Below are 22,506 nucleotides of genomic sequence, written 5' to 3'. Positions count from 1 at the left end.
AAAAAATAAAATGGCAGACCCCAGCAGAGACTCGGCAATAATTCCAATAAATGTTAATGGAATAAATGCTCCACTTAAAAGGCAGAGACTGTTAAAAATCAATTTAAAAACTAACATAAACTAAATATGAAATACAGAGGTGAACTTTAAATATAAAACACAAATAGACTGAAATGGGTGGAAAAACAATATCAGAAGGAAATGATAAGCATAAGTTCACTAAAATAGTTGCATTAATAGTAGATAAAACAGATTTAAAAACAAAACTTATTACTGGAAATCAAGAAGGACTAAGACTAAAAAAAGTACTGATTCAACAATACACAATAATCATAAACGTATTTGCACTCAGTAACAGAATACATGAACTACATCAAAATACATGAACTAAAGACTGACAAAATAAAAGGTAATTCTACACTCATGGTTGCTAATTTTAAACCTCTGTCAGCAATTCACAGACATAAAAAAAAAATTCAGGAATGCATACATGCATAAAAGATATGAACAACGTTATCAATCACCTAGATTCAATTGATACTGTTAGATAATACAACAAAAATGACATAACACACATTATTTTCAATTGCACAAGGTAGGTTTACCAAGAGGGACAATATGCTGGACCATAATACAGTACAAGTATAAATAAAAACATTAAGATTGGCTTCCCTGGTGGCACAGTGGTTAAGAATCCACCTGCTAATGCTGGGGACATGGGTTTGAGCCCCGGTCTGGGAAGATCCCACATGCCATGGAGCAACTAAGCCCGTGCACCACAGCTACTGAGCCTGTGCTCTGGAGCCCGCAAGCCACAACTACTGAAGCCCACAGGCCTAGAGCCCATGCTCTGCAACAAAGAGAAGCCACCACAATGAGAAGCCCACGCACCACAACGAAGAGTAATCCCCCACTCACTGCAACAAGAGGAAGCCTGCGTGTGCAGCAACAAAGACCTAATGCAGCCAAAAATAAATTAATTAAATTAAAAAAAACAAGTTAAAACATTAAGATTGTAAAGAATATGTTCTTTAACCACAACAGAATTAAACACAAACCATAAGGTAACTAGGAAGCCCCCAAATACTTAGAAATTAAACATTCCTTTAAATGAACATTGACTCAGTCAAAAAACTACTAACAAAAAAAAGAAAGATCAGATGACATTTTGTACTGAATAATAATGAAAATATGTTTTAAATCTGTGAGATGCAGCTAAATAGAGAAATTTATGACTTTAAATGTCTATCTTAGAAAAGAAGGAAGGTCTTGGGACTTCTCTGGTGGTGCAGTGGTTAAGAATCTGCCTGCCATATACCCTGAGAAAACCATAATTCAAAAAGAGTCATGTACCACAATGTTCACTGCAGCTCTATTTACAATAGCCAGGACATGGAAGCAACCTAAGTGTCCATAAACTGGTGAATGGATAAAGAAGATGTGGCACATATATACAATGGAATATTACTCAGCCATAAAAAGAAACGAAATTGAGTTATTTGTAGTGAGGTGGATGGACCTAGAGTCTGTCATACAGAGTGAAGTAAGTCAGAAAGAGAAAAACAAATACCGTATACTAACACATATATATGGAATCTAAAAAACAAACAAAAAATGGTCATGAAAAGCCTAGGGGCAAGATGGCAATAAAGACGCAGACCTACTAGAGAATGGACTTGAGGATATGGTGAGAGGGGAAGGGTAAGCTGTGACAAAGTGAGAGGGTGGCACACACATATATACACTACCAAACGTAAAATAGCTAGTGGGAAGCAGGTGCATAGCACAGGGAGATCAGCTCGGTGTTTTGTGATCACCTAGAGGGGTGGGATAGGGAGGGTGAGAGGGAGAGAAACGCAAGAGGGAAGAGATGTGGGGATATATGTATATGTATAACTGATTCACTTTGTTATAAAGCAGAAACTAACACCCCATTGTAAAGCAATTATACTCCAATAAAGATGTTAAAAAAAAAAAAAGAATCCGCCTGCCAATGCAGGGGACATGGGTTTGATCCCTCGTCTGGGAAGATATCCCACATGCTGCAGAGCAACTAAGCCATTGCACCACAACTACTGAGCCTGCGCTCTAAAGCCCACGAGCCACCACTACTGAGCCTGCGTGCCATACTGCTGATGCCCGCGTACCCTAGAGCCCATGTGCGGCAACTACTGAGCCCGCATGTGGCAACTACTAAAGCCTGCATGCCTAGAGCCTGTGCTCTGCAACAAGAGAAGCCAGCGTACTGCAACGAAGAGTAACCCCCACTCGCTGCAACTAGAGAAAGCCCACGTGTACCAATGAAGACCCAACGCAGCCAAAAAAAAGAAGGAAGGTCTCAAATCAATGATCTAAGCCAGTGGGGGGGGGGTTCACTGATTTACAGCCCCCAGGCCTATGCTGTCTTTGTAAATAATGTTTTACCAGAACACAGCCACATCCATTCACTTAAATTATCTATGGCCGACTTCTGCCACAACAGCAGCACTGAGCAATTGTGAGAGGCCATACGGTCCATAAAGCTAAAATACTATGCTGCCCTTTAACAAAAACTTTGCCTACACCTGACCTAAACTTCTACCTTATGAAAGCAGGAAAGGAAGACAAGTTAAACTCAAAGCAAGCAAAAGGAAATTATAAAGGTAAGAGCAGAAATCACTGAAATAAAAAACTGAAAAATAGAGAAAACAAAAAAATCTCAAAACTGATAAATTAGATAGATTGATAAAGAAAGGAATAAAACTAATTTCTAATATCAGGAATTAAATAAGGAACATCACTACAGATGCTTCATACATTCAAAAAATAAAAAAGGAATATTATGAATTGATATGGAGTAGGTTCCAAAAAGTAGTATTAAAAGGAAAACTCAAAATACAATATGTTAAAGAACAAATATATCATGCTACCTATTGTGTGAGAAGGGAAAATAAGAAAACATATATCTGTGTCAGCAGAATAAACCAGAAAACAATGAACTGAGTCATCAATAAGGGATGGGGAAGCAAATGAGGTAGAACGGATATAGGAGAGAATGACACTTCTCTGAGTGTAATCTTTTGTACACTTTTTAACTTATTAAAGCATATTACTACTCTAAATATTCAAAAAATAAAATTATATCAGTAAGAACGTGATGGAAGGAAAACTAAAACTAAACAAATGAACATAGTTACATTCTGTGTTTACACCATAACCATATGGAGAGAAGAAAAGGAAGCAAATGGGATGGGAAAAAGAGAAAGAGGAAGGGGCAGGGAAATAGGCAAGGAAAGGGGAAGAATGGAAAGAAGGGAGGGAGGGAAGAAGAAAGGATGCATTCAAGTATCTTATAAACACAATATCTGACAGTATACCCTCAGTCTTGGGGGATGCGGGGGTGTCAGGGGGCGAGGAGCAGTAGTGAAAATAAACCCTTAACTATTCTTAGTGGGTTTGTTTATTGGCTTTTGGGTGAAGCAATTTTGAAAATACTTTAGATACATTGTAAGACCGCACAATTGCGTAAATATTTTTGATGTTACTGGGAGCCAGTTTTCCCACTGTGCATAGAAGGAAGAGATAATTATAGAATGGGGAAAATCAAGAAAGAACACTATAGGGATGGATTAGAACTGAAGGTACAGTATGAACCCACACAGAAATAAAATATGTATATGTTTAGTATATATATATCTGTGTATCTGTGTATATATATGTATGTACTTCCTAGCTCTGTAGGAAGGGCTAACAAGAAAAGAGCTCAGGAGCAATGAGCAACCAAGCACCGAGATCTTGGTTTGTAAATACTATTCCTCCACTAAAAGGAGCCAAGGCTCCTAGAAGAAAGAGACAATTGCAGGATGAGGCAGGATAGGTATGAGTCTTATGATGACAAAAGTAAGGAAATGTTCAAATAAATGTTGGGGACATATTACAAGCACATAAGAAACAGTTTTAAGGGGCTCCCATGGGCCATGTCTAGAACATTTTGAGCAAAAAAATAATTAAGAAACAAAATGAATTATTAACCATTGAAAAAAGCTAAGAATTTCAATCCCTCATAATAATAAATAAATCAGAGAGAAGGTAGGTCTTGTGCTTATAGTAAGTATTATGCTGAGGCTTGACTGGTAAATCTGGAGGAAGTACTAGAGTTGCAAAACATTCACAGTAAAGAATGGGCAAGGATAAAGGCTAAGTCCAGGGGGATATTTTGATAGGGTGCAAGATATTTTCATGATCTCAAAATATCTCACTACACTGTGATGGAATGATCAACAATGTGAATATTCTGGTTGCCATACTGTACTACAGTTTTACAAGGTTGTGGAAATGCTGCAGATTAAAGAAGGCTACAAAGACATGACGACTAAGTATAATATATTTTTTGGTATAAAAAACATAACATAAAATTTATTATTTCAGCCATTTAAAAATGTACAATTCAGTGACATTAAGTACATTCACATTTTTGGCCAACCATCACCACCATCCATCTCATCATCCCAAACTGAAACACTGCACCAATTAAACAATGATTCTTATTCTCCCTCACCAGCCCCCCACCCCCAGACCACTATGCTACCTTCTGTATCTATAAATCTGACTATTCTACGTACCACATATAAGTAGAATCATACAGTATTTGCCATTTTGTGGCTGGCTCGTTTCACTTAGCATAATATTTTCAAGGTTTATCCATGTTGTAGTATGTATCAGAATTTCATTCCTTTTTAAGACTAATATTCCCTTGTATGTATACATGATATTTTGTTTTATCCATTCACCTGTTGATGAATTTTTAGGTTGTTTCAACCTTTTGGCTATTGTGAATAATGCTGCTATGAATATTGGTGTGCAAATACCTGTCTCTGCTTTCACTTATTCTGAAACTATATCTAGAAGTGAAATTGCTGGATCATATGGCAATTCTGCTTAATTTTTTAAGGAACTGCCATATAGTTTTCTACAGTAGCTGTACCATTTCACATTCCCAACAGAAATGTCCTGTTTTGCATTATACCCCCATGTTTGTTTCCTGTTTTCGAGATTCCACGTTGCTCTCTTGTAATTAACTGCCTTGTTTTGGTGTGACACAGCCTCCATTTGCTTTCTGAGAAAGGGTGTGTAAGAGATACAATTTTTTTGAACTTGTGTGTCTGAAAATGAGCTGTTTTGCTCTCACACTTGATTATTTGGTTGAGTATAACATTCTAGGTTAAAAATATTTTCAAATTGTTTACTTCATTATCCTTCAGCTTCCAGTGTTTTTACTGGCAAGTTCAAAGATATATTTATTCTTGTTCTTTTCATGCAACATGGTTCCCCCCTGCACCCCCCATGCAAGTTATTATGATCTTCTTTTGATTCCCATTGTTCTGAAATGTCAATTATGTCCCTTGCTGTTGGTCTTTCTTTTCCACTATGCTGGGCACTTAGTGCGCTGATACAGTTTGAAAATGCACATCTGACATTTCTGAGAAAATTTTAAAAATTATTTTAATATTTTCCTTTCCTCCATATTCTCTGCTCTCTCTCCTTTATTTGGATGTTAGATATCCTGTTCTAATCCACTAATTTTCTTAACTTTTCTCTCTTATTTTCATAGCTTTGTCTTTTTGTTCTACTATCTGGGACATTTCCTTGGTTTATCTTTCAATCCACTTATGGACTTTTTCATTTATGTTATCATGTTTTTAATTTCTAAGAGCTCATTTTGGTCCTTTAAATATTCCTTTACATGGCTTTTTTTTTTTTGGCTGAGCTGGGTCTTTGTTGCTGCGTGCACGCTTTCTCTAGTTGCAGCGAGCGGGGGCTACTCTTCGTTGCAGTGCACGGGCTTCTCATTGCGGTGGCTATGCTTGTTGCGGAGCAAGGGCCCTAGAGTGCGTGGGCTTCAGTAGTTGCGGCACACGGGCTTAGTTGCTCTGCGGCATGTGGGATTTTCCCGGACCAGGGATCAAACCTGTGTCCCCTGCATGGGAAAGTGGATTCTTAACCACTGCGCCACCTGGGAAGTCCTGGCATTTTATTGTTTCATGGATGCAAAGTTTTCTCTCATCTCTCTAAAGGAATTTATTATAATTAAAACATTTTCTTCTGTTCTCTGCATTGTTTGTTTGTCTTTAATTCCTTGCTGTTGGTTTGTTCATTTTGGTCTCTGCCTTTCTGCTTAAAGATTTTCTTCAAATGTGGACTGATCCATGGTTGTCTGTTCATATCTAAGGGACTGGAATGAAAAGCTGATTGGAAGTTTTAGGTATATAGGTGGGGCTTGTTAATCTTTGTTCTTCGTGGTAGAATGACATGGTTGGGTCATTTCAATGGAGATTCCCAACTGTAAATACTGGTCTGATTTCTTCAGCTGGTCAATTTACTCTGAGAGAACTCCAGCATTCTCTTGGCTGTCAGCAAAGTCTATGCTTTCTTCATGGCACTACCTTGTATAGTTAAACGCTAAAACAAAGTTTTTAGTCTGACTGTTGTAAGAGTTCAGGCAAGGTAGGGATCAATGAGTGGCAGCAACGTTGGGGGAATCTTAATAAATGATGTGTGACGTGGGATAAGCCCTTCCTAGGAAAATAAACTGGCACACCTAAGTATAATATTTATCTCTAGGCTGGATCCAGGACTACATGGGGTAAAAATGCTATAAAGAACATTGTTATGAAATATGAAGGATAGTTTAGACAAATGAGGTAGACAAATGTATTATGGTTATAAAAAAAAAACAAAAACAACCCTATTCTTAGAAAGTATCCACTGAAGTATTTAGGGGTAAAGGGCAAAATGTTCTAGAAAAAAAAAACTATTTATACAGAGTGAAGAGGGAGGAGCACAAAAGGTAAAACTAGTAGTGGAAAATGTAAACAATAGACAAATCTTGATAAGAGAATACATGTGTTCCTTATATTATTTTGGTAAGTTTCCATAAGTTTAAAAATATTTTTGAATGAAAAATTTTTAAAAAAGGAATGACATCCATAACATTTCTTAAAAACTACTGTAAATTTTTATCCAGAATATTAAAAACAATACTGTCGCAAATCAATTAACAAAATTAAAAGACAAAACAATCCAATAGATAACAGTAAATGATGTGAAAAGAAACTTAAGAAAAGGAAACCAGAATCATTAATAAGCCTATGAAAAGATCTTCAACATCACCAATAATTAGTGAAACGCAAATTAAAGCACAAGATATAATTTCATATCCATCATGTTGGCAAATTTTTTAAAGAAATAATAACAAAAGTGCTGAAAAGCATAAGCAGGGGGGAAAGGGATAAGGAGAGGAAAGAAAATGTTACTGAGAAACAAATATTCTCATACTCTTTGGTGAGAGCGTAAATTGGAACAATCACTCTGGAGAGTAACACATATTTCACTTTACATACACATAATTTCACTTTAATAAAAACACTAAAGAAATTCTCATATGTGCGTAAGAAGTCCTCTAAAGATTTTACTGCAGCTTTGTATTTAATAGTAAATAACTGGAAACAACCTAAACATCCATCAATAGGCTAACAGATCCATTGTATTTTCACCAAGTGGACTATGGTACAGTAATTGAAATGAATTGGCTAGATTAATATATTTATCAATATAGATAAATCCCAGGGTAAGATATTAAAAATACTTAACAACTAGTATGGCACCAACCAGAAAAGACATTGTAAATAACTACTATGGCTATACCACTCCATAGTGGCTGAATATCCCGTATCTCAAAAATGAGTGAAAAAAACCAAAGTTGTAGAATACATAAAATATGATAGAATTTTAATAAAGTTTAATAGCATGGAAAAACCATTACTATATAACTAAGCAGTAAAAGTATTAAAAAAAACACATGGTAAGGATATACAACTTCAGAATAGGACTTACTTGTGGCATGTGATGAAGAGGGGGGCTTCAACTGTACTGTTTAAAGTTTTTAAAAATCTGAAACAAATATAACATTTAAGATCTGTTAAAGCAGGGTAGTAGTAACAAGCACTCAGTTTCTCATTGCCAATATATTCCGTTTGAAATATTTCATTTAAAAAATTTAGATGACTTACTTTCAGGAGAACCAGAGGATAGAAAAGAGACTCCACTCTTAAAGGGCACACCCCAAATCTCACACACTCTGAGACCCTGGGAAGAAGCAGTAATTTGAAAGAAGCCTGGATCAGACCGTCCTGCTGATCTTGGAGAGGCTCTACGAGAGGCAGGAGGCAACTGGAGCTCACCCTGAGGACACAGATGCTGGCAGCAGCCATTTTGGGGAGCTCATTCTATCAGGAGGATACTGGTGCTGGAAAACGCCATTTTGGAATCTTCCCTCTAGCTTATTAGGGATGGAACTGGCCCCACCCACCAGCCTGTCGGCATCACTTCTGGGATGCTTTAGGTCAAGCAGCTACTCACATGGGAACACAGACCCACCCACCAGCAGACCAGCTGCCTTAGGACCCCTTGAGCACCAGCCACCCTCAGACATGGGCTACCACCAATGCACCAGCACTAGCCCAGGGACCTCTGAGGGCCTACAGCCAGCCATTAAGACCCAGTCCGCCTACCAGTGGGCAGACACCAACTCTGGGACCCCCAGGGCCCTGCAGCCAGAGACATCAGGACCTGGCTCTGCCTACCAGCAGGCTGGCATTAGCCCCAGGACACCCTGGGCCCTGGCTGCACATACCAGTGGGTGGGCACCAACCCCGGAACCCCCTTGACCCTGGTGGTGCCCACCAGTGGGCAGACACCAGCGCTAGGACCACCACAGACCCATGGTCTACCAGTGTCAAGACCCACCACACCTACCAGGAGGCTGGTGTCAACCCAGGGACCCCCTAGGTCCCAGCCCCATCCACCAGAGGGGCTGACATCAGCTCCAGGATTCCCCAGGGCCCTGCAGTCAAAAACCTTGGGACCCAGCTCTGCCCACCAATGGACTGGCACTAGTCCCAGGATTCCTGGGACCTGGCCCCACCCACCAGCAGGCCAACACCAGCTCTGAGACACTGTGGACCCCTCAGTCAGCTGCCCTAGGATCCAGCCTGCTCACCAGCTGGCTGACACCAGGTTTGGGACACCCTGGGCTCTTCAATAGATGAATGGATAAAGAAGATGTGGGATACACACACACACACACACACACACACACACACACACACACACACACAGTGGAATATTACTTAGCCATAAAAAAGAATGAAATCTTGACCTAGAGAGTATTATTCTAAGTGAAATCTAAAAACCAAAACAAATGAACAAACATAATACAGAAACATAAATACAGAGAACAGATGGTTGCCAGAGGGGAGGGAGTGAGAGGAGAGAAATCAGTGAGGGGGATTAAGAGTTGCATGATAAATGAGTCACTGCTATAAAATGTACAGTGTGGGAAATACAGCCAATAATTATGTAATACCTTTGAATGGTGATAGATGGTAACTAGATTTATCGTGAAGATCATTTTGAAATATACAGAAATATCAAATCAGTATGTTGTACAACAGGAACTAACATAGTACTGTGGGTCAATTATACTTCAAAAACAAAGTAACTCATAGAAAAATGCATCAGATTTGTGGTTACGAGAGATGGGTGGGGGGGGTGGGGTTTGGATGAAGACAGTCAAAAGTTACAAACTTCTCGTTATAAGATAAATAAGTACTAGGGATGTAATGTACAACATGATAAATTAACAGTGATGTATGTTATGGATAGAAGTTGTTAAGAGTAAATCCTAAGAGTCCTCATCACAAGAAAAAATTTTTTTTCTATTTCTTTAATTTTGCATCTATATGAAATATGGATATTCACTAAACTTATTGTGGTAATCATTTAATGATGCATGTTAAGTCTAATCATTATGTTGTATGCCTTAAACTTATACAGTGCTATATGTCCATTATATCTCAATAAAACTAAAATAAAAATGTACAAAAAATAAAATTAAAAAGAAAAATATAAGTAGATTAAAAACATAGTTACCAACAATTTCATTAACCTAGGATTAAATCACAAAGTGGCTGCTAAGGAGTGGTGAACTTGTAAGGCCAGCAGGTCCAGGGAAGGGCCCAGGGAGCCAGACGGAACCCCCGCCAAAGTGGCTGATACAACCGATGACACCTGACATTGCAGGCCCAGGACTTCCCACTCGGCCCCGGTCTTCCCGCTCCCCAAGGGGCAGAACCAACGGCTCTGAGGCTGATGCAACCGACACCTGACATTGCCACAACACCCGAGAGATTACCAAAAAAGGGCTGCCTCACACAGCAAGCGCCTCCCCTGCGTCCACCCCTATAAATTTTGTTCGTGCCTGCACCAGCGCGCGACTTCTCTGGCCCCTTTCTCTCAGACCAGTGAACCTCGCCCGGGAGCGTTCCTAAATAAAGCTTGTTTAAGCTCTCCTCCGTTTTTGGTGCCGTTGCTTACAGAACTGACTGGAAAGGGGCACAAGGAAACTTTCACAGGTGATGGAAATGGAAGGGTTACAATGCTTTAGGGGTGCAAAATTCGCCACCCCAAAATGTTTCTCTTTGGCATGAGGATTAATTTAGGCTGATTATTTTTAAATAACAGAAGACTCTGGAAGACTGTCATTATACTTACCCTGAAACTATCTAAAGAATTTAGATCAAGGGCCTGTTCCTGGAATAGAGCTATCACCAAAGATATCTGCAAATAATATGAACTAGCTGTGGTGGGAGGAAACTTAGCAGGGCCTAGAGATCAAGAGTCCACTCTGTGTCAGGTTGTCTCTGCATTTATATACCAGACCCTTGCTTTTCCATCTCCATGTGAATTGCCTTCCTTCCCTTTGAAGTCCCAAACCACTACCCCCAACACCCTCTTTTGTCTTTAGCTAAAGATGGTATTTAAGGTGAAGGCTTCAGCCATTTTGGCAAGTTACTCAACATTCCTGGGTCTGCCCCATGTATACATGTTATTAAACTTTTGTTTGATTTTTCTTCTGTTAATCTCCTGTAAATCATGTCAATCTAATTACTAGACCAGCCAGAGGTCTAGTAAGGATAGAGGAAAGGCTTCCTGTAAGGATAGAGGAAAATTTCTTTCTTCCCGATAATGCATTTTAATATATGTGAACTATACCTCAAAGTTTTAAAATGGGATTATATGAGCTTTTATTTTAAATAGTTCAATTTTATTTTACTTGTTTTAAAGAGGAGAGAAAGAAAAATGACAGTGAAGGACTTGCTGAATTGCACATGCTATTTCACAAGAAATATAACTTACAAAATGACACCCTAATGTTTTTTTTGGATGAAAAATCATTAGCATGTAAAACATTATATATATTCTTACCACATGTTAATTTTAAAGTATTGACACCATACAATGAAGAATGAGAATAAAAGAATGAGGATAATTACTTCTACAACTCATAAAATGACAAATTTCTGTGGCTGGTGTATTTCTACTTTCAGGGCTTATAACACATTTTGTTGTGTAACGTTACTCCCTCAGTTTTTCCTCTAGTTCAACATTTACCATGGATTCAATGTTTACCACCAGCCCTTTTATAACAGTTAATTCTATTCCTGTAATTGACAAAAAATTAATCAACAGTCAATCTATTGAAAGAAAAGGAAAATTTTATTCGAGCCAAATTGAGGATTATAACCGAGGAACAGCCTCTCAGAAAGATCTGAGAACTGTTCCACCCATTAGAGGTCAAAGCAGTTTTTTTGAGACAGAAAGCTGTACATTAAATGCCACAGATAGATTGCACAATTCAGATCTGCAAGTACAAAATGGTGGGTCATTGTGACTCCTTACAAGATTAAGAAGGAATGCTATCTTTTAAGGAGTTGTCTTGTTGGTGCTAGGAGAATGTTGCTCTTTATGGTTGAGCAGGTATTTCTGCTGACAGGGAGGTTTGGTCGATGCATAATGCAAATACACAATGCACAATAGAGGGGAGACAAGAGGCCAAAGGGCAGAGAAAAAGCTTTAGTTTTAAATTTTCCTTGACTTGCCTTATATGAATTTTTATTTACTTCATGGTTGACTATATTTCACTGTTAAATACCTTTTTCAAGAAAGGTTCATGAATGCTAATTCCATGAGTAATTTTATATTTAATTATTTCTGCCTGTCTCCTTAATACTTGAAAGACAACCTCTCTCTTTGAGTGATATGGTAACAAATTTGGTGACAATTTTTTAGATGAATTCCAGTCACTATGGTGAACTTAAGAATGCTATGGGAAACCTCCCCTCACCCAACTCAAAGTAGAAATGCTGGATAAAATAGAACACACTGACAAAAGTACATAAGAAAGATCAAAGAGAAGAGAAGAAATTCCTCAGATACCAGAAACAAAGACAGAACTCAAAGCCACTGCTGTGATATCTAGGCAAGAAATGTGCTCTCCAGAAAGTAGAAGAGCTTGGCTTCCTGTATGGAAGGTCCTACAGATCCAAAAAAAGAGAGTGACAATTCACAGCTCCAGTTCCACAACCAACATACAAAAGTATCCTTTGCCCATCACTGCCAATAGTAGTTGTCTATTTAGTTTTATACCAATCTAGCAGATAAGAAAGGATATTGCACTTATAACTTGCATTTCCTTCAGTATATTTTCTATGCTTATTATTGATTCGGATAGGCATTTCCATTCGTATCTTTTATCCACTAATCTACTATTTTTCTTACTAACTCTTTGGAATAGCAGAGATAGAAACCCTTTACCTTTTGCGTGCAATACAAATTAGTTTTCTTTCAAATTCTGTTTGTGGTGTATTTTACCATAAAAGTTATTTTAAAACTTAAATTTATCTTTAAAAAGAATTCAAAAGTTTCTGCCTTAGTTGGAGGCTGTAATTTTCTCAAGTGAAAAAAAAGTGAATTTTCAGAGATATTAAAAAATTTAAAGTCCTCACATTTTCATCAACTCTCCTACTTCTTGCACTCTTAACCTTGCCTGAACAAGTTTAGTGTCAACAATCATTTGGATCATATTCTCATTTTCTCCAAGTTTTTTTTTTCTTCATGGCTTAATTTGCTAGAAACCAAGGCCTTTTGGGGCAGACAAAGCAGATTTCTGACCAAAGAATATTACCACAGATGAAGTTCATCTCGTAATGATAAAAGGGTTAAGAAAGACATAATGCCAAAAGTCTATGCAGAGCCTCAAAATAAATTCAGCAAAAATTAATAGAACTTCAAGGAGAAACAGATTGACTGCAATTATATTTAAAGATTTCAATATATTTCTCACCATAATTGGTAGAAAAAGTGGACAGAAAATCAGTAAAGATAGAGACTGAACAACTCAATCAACTAACTTGACCTGGCTGATGTTTATATAACACTTCAGCCAACAGCGGACACACATTCTTTTTTAAGCACACACTGAGCATTTTTAAGATAAATCATAACCAGGGCCATAAAACAATCTTAAGTAAATTTAAAATAATGCAAATCATATAAAGCATATTCTTTGACTATAAGAGAATTAAAATAGATAATAATCCAGAAAGATCTCTGGAATATCCCCCAATATCCCCCAAATGTATGCAAACTAAATAGCACACTCATGGATCAAAGAAGAAATCAATATGGAAATTAGAAAGTATTTTGAACATAAAATTAAAACTATATCAAAATTTGTGGGAAGTCACCAAAGATGTACATAGGAGAAAACAGCATAAAATCCCTATGTGAGAGAGAAAAGTCTTGACTCAGTGACCTGACCTTAAGAAACTAGAAAAAGAGCAAATTAAACTAGAGGTAATAAGCAGGAAAAAAAAAATCAGCCTAAAAAAAAAAAATCAATGAACTGATAACATAAAATAAGGAAAATAAATGAAACCAAAATGTAGATCTTTGAGAAGATTAATAAAATTGATAAACCTCTAGCCAGGCTGATGAGAAAACAGAGAGAAAAAGAGAAGGCATGACAGCATTACCACAAATGAGAAAGGTGACATCACCCGGTTACATAGATATAAAAAAATGATAAGTGAATTTTATGAACTTCATGTCAATAAATTCAATGACTGAAGTGAAATGGGCATATTCTTTAAAAGATGCACACTATCAAAGCTCACTCAAATATATGTATATAACCTAAAGATATTACAATAAATGTTAAAAATCTTCCCCAAAAGAAAACATCAGGCTAAGATGAATTCACTGGTGAATTCTACTAAACATGTAAGGATGAAATAATATGGATTCTTCAAACATTATTTCAGAAAACTGAAGAAGTATTACACTCCAACTCAGTTTAATGAATTAGGCCACAATCAGGCTGATACTAAAACCTCACAAAGACATAAGAAAACTACAAACTAATATCCCTCATGAAAGTAAATGCAACAATTAACAAAATTTTAGCAAATCTAATCTAACAACATATAAACAGAGTAATGTATCTTGACAAAGTAAGGTTTATCCCAGAAATACAAGCCTGTTTCATAATTCAAAAATAAATGTAGTTAAATACATTGAATTCCAAAAGAAAAACCACATAATCATCTCAATGAACACAAAAATAGCACCTGACTAAATTCCAAGCTCATTCAAGACTTTAAAACTCAAAAAACTAAGAATGAAAAGAAACTGATTTAACCTAATAAAGGAAATCTACAAAACAAAAACCTATAGTTACTACCATGCTTAATGGTGAAGGACTGAATGCCCATTCCTACCACTTCTATTCAACACTGTATTGGGAGTTCTAGGCAGTAAATAAGGGGAAAAAATTAAAGAAGATGAGATTAGAAAGAAAGAAGTAAAACTGCCCTTATTTGCAGGTGAAATAATCCTATATGTAGAAAATCCTAAGGAATCCATAATAAAACTACACAACTAACAAAGAAATTTAGGAAGCAATAGGATACAGGATTTAAACCCCAAAATCAATTGTATTTCTACACTACAATAAACCATCCAAAAATGAAATTAAGAGACCTCCATTCTGAATAGCATCAAAAAGAATAAAACATTTAGGAATACATTTAACAAAAGAAAAGATTTATACATTAAAAACTACAAAACACTTCTTGGAGAAATTGAGATATATAAATGGAAAGAAATTTATGGAAATCTACATTCATGGATTGGAACATGCAATATTATTATGAAGACAACACTCACCACACTGCTCTATAAAGTCAATGCAATCTCTATCAAAATCCCAACAGGGTTTTGTGTGTGTGTGTGTGTGTGTGGAAAATGGCAAATGATCCTAAAGGCAAAAAATGCAGAATACCAGAAACAATTTTGAAAAACAAAAGTATTAGGTCTTTCATTACCAGATTTTAAAACTTACTTTAAATTTACAGTAATCAAGACAGTACAACACTGATAAAAGGTTAGATACAGAAAATAACTGATATATTGGACTTCATCAAAATTAAAAATTTTAGTGCTTCAGATAGACACTATAGGAAATGAAAAGACAAGCCACCCAGTGGGAGAAAATATTTGAAAATCATATTTTTGATAACTTTGTGTCCAAACTCTGTAGATATAAAGAACTCTTACAATGCAATAAGAAAAACATTAGAAATGGAAAAGATTTAAATGTTATTCCTTCAAATACATATGAATGAGCAATAAGCAAATGAAAAGATGCTCAAGCTCATTAGAGTTTAAGGAAATGCAAAATAAAACCACAACAAAATACCACTTCACACAAACTAAAATGGCTATAACCAAAAAGACGGGGAGCAACAAGTGACGATGAGGATGTGGAGAAATGTGAACTCTCATATATTATAGGTGGGAATGTAAAATAGCACAGCCACTGTGGAAAACAATTTGGCAGCTTCTTTAAAAGCTAAATAAATACTTACCCTATGACCCAGGTAATCCACTCCAAAAAATCTACACAAGAGAAATGAAAACATACAAGAATATGTACATCAATGTTCACAGCAGCATTTATTAATAGTCAAAAGAAAAACAAAAAGGGGAAACAATTTAACTTTCTGTCAAGTGCTAAATGGAAAAACAAAAATGTAGTATATTTATAAAATTGAATAATATTCAGCTCTAAAAAAGAACTAAAATACTGATATATGCTACCACAAGGATAAACCTCAGAAAGATTTTGGGAACTCCCTGGTGGTCCAGTGGTTAGGACTCGGCACTTTCACTGTCATGGTCCCAGGTTCAATCCCTGGTGTTGGGGAACTAAGATCTTGCAAGCTGTGCAGGGCGGCCAAAAAAAAAGAAGAGAGATTTTAATAAGTGAAGGGGGATCAAACTCAGTATAATAAATATTATACGATTTCACTTATATGAAATATCCAGAAAAGGTTAATTTTAGACAGATCAGTGGTAGCCTGGGGCTGAGGACAGGAACAGGACTGAATATAAACAGGCTTGAGGGAATTTTTTGAAATAGTGAAATGTCCTAAAGCTGGATTGTGGTGAGAGCTGCACACTATACAAATTTACTGAAAATAAGTAAATGCAATGACTAATTTTTATGGTATGATATTATACCTCAATAATGCTTAAAAAGAACCAAATTGAAAATTTTTAACTAAAAAATACATCATCTACAATAAAAAAAATTCACTTGAGATCTCAATAGCAGAATAGAGACAGGAAGAAAAAGTCACTGAATTTGAATTTGAAGACAGATCAACAGAAATTACTGTTCTGAGCAACAGAACAACAAAAAAGGTTGAAACAAAACATACACTCAGGACCTATAGGGCACTATAAAAATGCCTAGCATACAAGTCTTCAGAATGCCAGAAAGAGATAAATATTGCGCAGGCAAATAATGTTCATAGGAATATCAGCCAAAAACTTCCCAAATTTGATGAAAGATAAATCCACATATTCAACCACCTCAGCAAACCCAAACAAGATAAACCGAAAGAAAAACACACCCAAAAATATTAGTCAAACTGCTAAAAAATAAAGAAAAAATTTGCAAGCAGCTACAAAAAACAACACATTCCTTAAGGGGAAACAATGATTCAAACAACTGCAAATTTCTCTTCAGAAACGATGGAGGACATAGTAGAAAAACACCTTTATTTAAAGTGCTGAAAGAAGAAGTAAATAATGGTTTCATTATCTAACACCTCTTTATCCAGTGAAAACGTCCTTTAGGAATGAAGGTGAAATGAACACATTCTTAGATGCAGGAAAATGAAGAGAATTCATCTCAAGCAGCATTGAGATGAAATGATAGAGAGCTATTTACTCTTGAAGGTAAATAATGTCCAGAGGGAGCTAGGATCTTTAGGAATGAAGGAAGAACAATGGAACTGGTAAATAACTAACAGATTATTTTTCTCCTCCTAAATTCTTTAAAATATGTAAGACTCTAAAATATGAAAGGAATCATAACACAGTCTGGTGGGCCTTCAAAATATATAAATGTAAGACACATGGCAACTATTAAAAAAACCACTGGGGGTATAAAGAGATCTATATGAATGTTAAGGCTTCTGTGTTTCACTTGAAGTGGTAAAACACAAAATCTATACAAACTGTTAGGTGATTGCTAGGTATGTATAGTGTAATCCCTACAGCAACCACAACAGCAAAGCAAATTTAAGAGATGCAACCAAAAGTTTAAAAAAGAACTTTAAAATGCAATACTAAAAAAAATGGTCAAATAATGCAAAAGAAAAAAATGAAAAACATCAACAAACAAAATTAACAAAGACAACAAAGGTCAGACATGTAGGAAGTTAGAAAAAGCATCACTATGTTCCTTAAGAGAAGACAAAAGCTTGACAACTTGATTTTCTTGACCTCAGAAGTTAAGCCATTGTGGCAAAGAATTATAAAGAAATTTAGAGAAAGGAAGGTGCCTACAGGGAAAGATAGAATGAGCAATTGATTACTGGAACGAATGCCACAGAAAGTCATATAAAAGCAGGTAGGAATATTAAACTAAAAATTATAATAAACTGCTAATGGCCAAGTATGGGATTCCACAAGAAGGAGAAGCCCCTCAAGGTTTCAAAAACAAGGGTCAGGCTGTACTGGCCTGCAGTTTTATCAACAGATGGCCACAAGGAAGATCAGAGAGAAAGATTCCCTCTGTGCTATCGGGGGAAGGGGAGCAGCAACTATGGCTGAAATCCTGCCCAGAAGCATCTCTCCTATCTCTCTTACCAAAGAAAAAGTACTTAATCTCAAAGTATGATCACTAAAACTTGTGGCCTGAAGAACTGGGTAGAGGAATAGAGGGCAGACAAAAATTAATACCAGGCCTATCTCCCCTAAGGAACAAAAGCCTAAATGCACAACGTGGGGAAACCCAGTGGTGGAAACCAACTACATCTGGGTAAGGGAGAAAAAACAAAGCTTTAGCCCTGGAGGAGGAACAGGAATACAAGCTGGGAACAGCATTAAATATGAAGGTGCAAGAAGACTTGTGAAGGCCATACTCTAAGACCCAGAATCACAGTGCCGGCTTAAAATTAAAATAATACACAGGGGAAAACTGAAGGAGACAGACCCTCTCTGGGAAGCATTGCAAAGAAAGAAACCCAAAGCCAAGCAGGGACATGAAAACAAAGTATCATTACATGGTTCAAAATCTCTGGTGCACTGAGGGAAACCATAGCAACAAGCTTCAAAACCAACCCAATTCTCACTAATTGGATACAAAATTCCACATTAATAGCCTAGACAAAAGAAAGGTATGTTTTTCTCAAAGAATAAAAAATATATACTTCAGTATCTACTATCTTATATAACGTCTATCAACAAAAATTATAATGTAAACAAAAATAATGTGATAAAAAACAGTCTGAAAAAGTGCAATCTTCAAAACCAGACTCGGATATGAGATGTGGGAACTAACAGAGAATTTTAAATAACTAGGATAATACGTTTGAAACGTAGGCAACAGACGAGATCACGTAGGTAATATCAGAAGACAGGTAGAAACTATAAGAAGGAATCATATAAAAATGGTAGAAATTTTTTTTTTTTTTTTTTTTTTTTTTGTGGTACGCGGGCCTCTCTCACTGTTGTGGCCTCTCCCGTTGCGGAGCACAGGTTCCGGACGCGCAGGCTCAGCGGCCATAGCTCACCGGCCCAACCGCTCCGCGGCATGTGGGATCTTCCCGGACCGGGGCACGAACCCGTGTCCCCTGCATCGGCAGGCGGACTCTCAACCACTGCGCCACCAGGGAAGCCCAGAAAATGGTAGAAATTTAAAACGCAGAAATGAAGAATGCCTTTTGCTTATTTGTTTTTGTTTGTTTGTTTTTGCGGTACACGGGCCTCTCACTGTTGTGGCCTCTTCCGTTGTGGCGCACAGGCTCCGGACGCGCAGGCTCAGCGGCCATGGCTCACGGGCCCAGCCACTCCGTGGCATGTGGGATCTTCCCGGACCAGGGCACGAACCCGTGTCCCCTGCATCAGCAGGCGGACTCTCAACCACTGAGCCACCAGGGAAGCCCAAAGAATGCCTTTAATGGGCTCATAAGTAGGCTCAACACAAATGACTAATCAGGAAACTCGAACATAGGTTGACAGAAACTCCAAAGTAAGGTGAAAAACTAAGGGAAAAAAACCATCATTCAAGACAAAACTATAGAGACAGTAAAAAGATCAGTGGTGGCCAGAGGTTAGGGGATGGAGGGAGAGATAAACAGGGAAAGTACAGTGGATTTTTAGGGCAGAGATTCTGTATAGCAGTTTAATCTTGGATGTATTGTCATTATAAGTTTGTGCAAACCCATATAATGTACAACAGTACACTGAACCCCAATGTAAACTATGGATTTGAATGATGATGTGGTTTTTTTCCCTAATAAATTTATTATTTATTTATTTTTGGCTGCATTCAGTCTTCGTTGCTGCACACGGGCTTTCTCTAGTTGTGGCGAGTGAGGGCTACTACTCTTCATTGCAGTGCACGGGCTTCTCATGGCGGAGGTTTCTCTTGTTGTGGAGCATGGGCCCTAGGTGCGCAGGCTTCAGTACTTGTGGCACGTAAGCTCAATAGTTGTGGCTCACAGACTCCAGAGCACAGGCTCAGTAGTTGTGTGCACGGGCTTAGTTGCTCCATGGCACGTGGGATCTTCCCAGACCAGGGCCTGAACCTGTGTCTCCTGCGTTGGCAGGCAGATTCTTAACCACTGTGTGACCAGGGAAGTCCCTGGATGATGATGTGTTAATGTAGGTTTATCAGTTGTAGCAAAAGTACCACTTTGGTGGGAAATGTTGATAATGGGGGCAACATTGCATGTGTAGGGGAAGGGGTATATGGGAAATCTCTGTACCTTGTTTTCAATTTTGTTATGAACCTAAAACTCCACTAAAAAGGTAAAGTCTGTTTAAAAAAATGACTAACTCAAATCCATACAAAGAAATAAACAGGGCCAGGAAAACTTATTACATGGGTAAATATAAATGATAGAATATATTTTTTACCCTTTTCTTCTAAAATGATTTAAAAGAGAAATGCATACAAGGAGATCAGCTCAGTGCTTTGTGACTACCCAGAGGGGTGGGATAGGGAGGGTGGGAGGGAGGGAGACACAAGAGGGAAGAGATACAGGAACATATGTATATGTATAACTGATTCACTTTGTTATAAAGCAGAAACTAACACACCATTGTGGAGCAACTATACTCCAATAAAGATGCTAAAAAAAAATGAGAAGTGCATAAAAGATACAAATACAAAACAAGTATAAAACAGCATTGTTGGGTTACAACATGTAAAGGCCTCATTTGTATGGCTACAGCACAAAGGAGAGAGGGTGCAAAAAAAGAATTATTGGAAGATTCCATACAATGTTCGACATAACTTAGTATTAATCTAAAGTAGATGATTTCAAGTTAATATGCATATTATAATCTCTTGAGCAACAATTTTAAAATAAACTAAAAAATACACTACAAATGAGTTTCCTCTTGCCAGCAATTGGTATTTATAGGTTTAAAATTTTTTTAATCATTCTATTATGGGTATAGGGATATCTTTTTTTTTCATTGAATTTCTGTAATTGCAAATGAGCATCTTTTCATTTGCTCATTTGCCGTATCTGTATTTTCTTTGGTGAGGTGTTTGTCCAGATCTTCTGGCCAATTTTTAATTGGTTTTTTTGTTTCCTTATTGTTGAGTTTTAAGAGCTCTTTGTATATTAAAGTCCTTTATTAGATATGGGGTTTGCAAAATTTTCTCCTAGTCTATGGTTTTTGTCTTTTCATTCTCTTGACAGTGTTTTATGGGCGCAAACATTTTTTTAAATTTTTGGGACACGCTGCGCGGCTTATGGGATCTTAGTTCCCTGACCAGGGATCGAACCCAGGCCCCCTGCAGTGGAAGTGCAAGTCCTAACCACTGGACCACCAGGGAATTCCAGAGCAAACATTTTTAATTTTAATAAAGTCCTACTTATCAATTTCTTTTTTGATATCATATCTAAAACTCATCACCAAACCCGAATTCACATATTCTCCTGTATTTTCTTTTAGAAGTCTTACAGTTTTCCATTTTCTACTTAGGTCTGTGTTCCACTTTCAGTTCATTTTTGTGAAGGGTGAGGGCCTCAAAATAGGTTCACTTTTTAACCTGTGGACATACAATTGTTCTAGCACCATTTGTTGAAAAGACTATCCTTTTACCATTGTACAGCCTTTCTGCCTTTGTCAAAGGTTAGTTTGCTATATTTGTATGGGTTGTTTCTCAACTCTATTCTGTTCCATTGATCTATATGCCTATCCTTTTACCAGTAGCATGCTGTTGTCATAACTATAGCTTTACAGTAAGTCTTGAAACCAAGTGGTATAAGCCCTCCAACTCTGTGCTTCTTCTGCACTATGTTACTTGTTATAGATAATTTGCCTTTCCATAAAAGGTTTAGAATCAGCTTATGAATATCAACAAAATATTCTGGTGGAATTTTTATGTAAATTGAATTGAATCTACAGCTCAAGGTAGGAAAATTTGACATTTTAACAATCTTGAGCTTTCCAATCCATGAACAGAAAGTATCTCTCCATTTATTTAGATCTTCTTTGACCTCAACAGACCCTGTACATATTTTTCATCAACAGACCCTGTACTTATTTTGTTAAATTTACACCTAAGTACTTCATTTTCGTTTGGTGCAACTGGAAATGGTATTTTTTTTTTATTACAAATTCCAATTGTTCATTGCTGGCATATAAGAAAATAATTGTAAGAGGCACATGAAAAGCTGCTCAACATAACTAATTATTAGAGAAATGCAAATCAAAACTACAATGAGGTATCACCTCACACCAGTTAGAATGGGCATCATCAGAAAATCTACAAACAACAAATGCTGGAGAGCATGTGGAGAATAGGGAACCCTCTTGCACTGTTGGGGGGAATGTAAATTGATACAGCCACTATGGAGAACAGTATGGAGGTTTCTTAAAAAACTAAAAATAGAATTACCATATGACCCAGCAATCCCACTCCTGGGCATATACCCAGAGAAAGCCATAATTCAAAAAGACACATGCACCCCAATGTTCACTGCAGCACTATTTACAATAGCCAGGTCATGGAAGCAACCTAAATGCCCATTG

The 22,506-nt window shown here is 37.1% G+C and overlaps 1 long non-coding RNA gene across 3 annotated transcripts in view; it reads right to left on the bottom strand.

The window, feature by feature from the left end:
• The window catches only part of LOC309978450, a 71,756-nt gene that overhangs the window by 33,023 nt on the left and 16,227 nt on the right, over positions 1-22,506 (bottom strand). For all 3 annotated transcript variants that reach the window (XR_014327126.1, XR_014327127.1, XR_014327128.1), the window contains exon 2: positions 7,873-7,929. This is a non-coding gene — a long non-coding RNA (uncharacterized lncRNA). The remainder of the gene's footprint in view (positions 1-7,872; positions 7,930-22,506) is intronic.

Source organism: Leucopleurus acutus (genome assembly GCF_964270905.1).
Source record: "Leucopleurus acutus genome assembly, chromosome: X".
In the NCBI taxonomy this organism is placed as follows: domain Eukaryota; kingdom Metazoa; phylum Chordata; class Mammalia; order Artiodactyla; family Delphinidae; genus Leucopleurus; species Leucopleurus acutus.
Note: the sequence above shows the minus strand (reverse complement) of the source record. Positions and strands in the feature narration are given on the sequence as shown.